Source organism: Eubalaena glacialis, chromosome 1 (genome assembly GCF_028564815.1).
Source record: "Eubalaena glacialis isolate mEubGla1 chromosome 1, mEubGla1.1.hap2.+ XY, whole genome shotgun sequence".
NCBI classification, from domain to species: domain Eukaryota; kingdom Metazoa; phylum Chordata; class Mammalia; order Artiodactyla; family Balaenidae; genus Eubalaena; species Eubalaena glacialis.
The window spans coordinates 224,677,390-224,679,329 of record NC_083716.1 but is presented as its reverse complement, the minus strand read 5'-3'; positions in this window follow the sequence as shown (position 1 = coordinate 224,679,329).

Genomic DNA, 1,940 nt, shown 5'->3' with positions numbered 1-1,940 from the left:
TTTGTTTTATATTTTTGTTTAACCTTTATTGTGCATACCTATGATCAAGTAAGTTGTTACAAATTCTTCAAGGGAAGAAATGTGTCTTATACTTTTTTTTTTTTTGTATTTATAATATGCCTTGCAAGGTGACATGCACAGAGCAGAAACTTAGTATTTGCAGATTGAAAGAAATGACAGGCTATAAAATGTTCATGGTACACTGTTTGAAAATCTTTTCCTAGAGAAGTTGGAAGTTATTTGGGTTTTTACTTCATTCATCCTTTTACTCTTCAGAAATTAAGATAAGAATAAGAAAGATGACAAATAGATAAGTTTGTCAGATGGGTACAGATAAGTTATTCCATAGAAAACTTATGAGTTTCATGAAACCTTATAATTGTAAATTAAGAATATATTATTTTGCCCAGCTACCTTCCAGATTAATGCCACATTTTTACTCTATGGCCACCTAGCTTTAAAGCCCTATGCCCAGGAACTGACTACTTCCTGAGACATTTTTTTGTAACCATTGTATTGTTAGGAAGCACTTGCTCAGAATGAGGAACAGTTGCCCTCCCTTCACTTTTAGGAAATCTTTATGGAAAAATGGTTGCAGAGTACCAGGAGGCAAGAATTTTACCCTGAAGGGCTCTGTTTGAGGACTGGAGAAAAGAGAAAAAGACATTGATTCTCACTGTAGCCACAACTAAAATGATGGCAACAAAATACCGTTTAATGATCCCATGTGACTGAGTCATCATCTTTTGAAAAAGAGTCTACTGCAGGGTTTATCATGTGACATGTCTGGAGTCAAGCATAATAGATTTGAATCATTGTTTTAACTTCATGAACTGCTGTAAATTACTAACTGATTTTTAAGCTGTAAGTCCTCTGAAAAATGGCAGTAGTAATATCTGTCTCATAGAATTTCCAGTGAAAATTAAATAAGATGATGCAGTTCAGTACTTAGCATATTAGTAGGAATGCCTTTAGCTGCAGGTAACAGAAAGATCTAAGTCAAAATATCTCATATAATAGGGAGGTTTGTTATCCCACCGAAGAAGAAGTTTGGAAGTAGGGATATTTTAGGGTTTGACTTATAGGATTCAACCATGTCATCAGAGATCCAGGTTGTTTTTCATCTTTCTGCCTTAGCATTCTCATCAGGTTGCTTTTATCCTCAGACTTGTCAAGATGTCCAAACAGCTTCAAATATCATGTCCTTACACAGTAAGTCTCCACAGCAGGTCTTCTCTTGCATCTCCCTGGTCAAGATGCATCACATGCCTATTTCATAAAACAATTATTGGGAAGGGGATGTGATTACTGTGATTGGTTTAAATTAATCAGGTATTACATTCTGTGCCTGGGAAGGATTACTCTACTCCTTTCTAGGAAGTGGCTACCTGATTACTGAGCAAAAGATATTAACAAGGAAAACATGGAGAAATGCTTGCTTGGAGATAACCAACAGTGTCTGCCACACTACCCTTCACATACTACATTATTATAAAATCAAGAAAGATGTAGGATTATGGTACAGTGGCAATAACATTACTCCACCAGTTCCTTATTGTATATGATCTTGGACAAGTCATTTAGCCTTTCAAGCCCCAGTTTTTCTATCTGGAAAATAGAGGTGAATAATTAATTATACCTATTCCTCAGGGTCATAAGAAGATTATGTATTTGAAAGCTGTTTATCAAAAAAAAAACTCTTCAATTTTTATTTAAACTTGTAAATAGACAGTATATTATAATGACATTATGATGACTTCTTATGAAGAGTAGAATTACTTGGCTCTTTAGTTTCAAAGCTGACAATTGAAACTGGCTCTTTTACGGTTTCTATATGATCTTAAAAAACTTTTGTAATTGTGTACTATAATCAACATTTAGAAAAGTGCATAAAATATAAAGGAAGAGCTTAATAAGTTGATGTAAAATGAATACTTGTG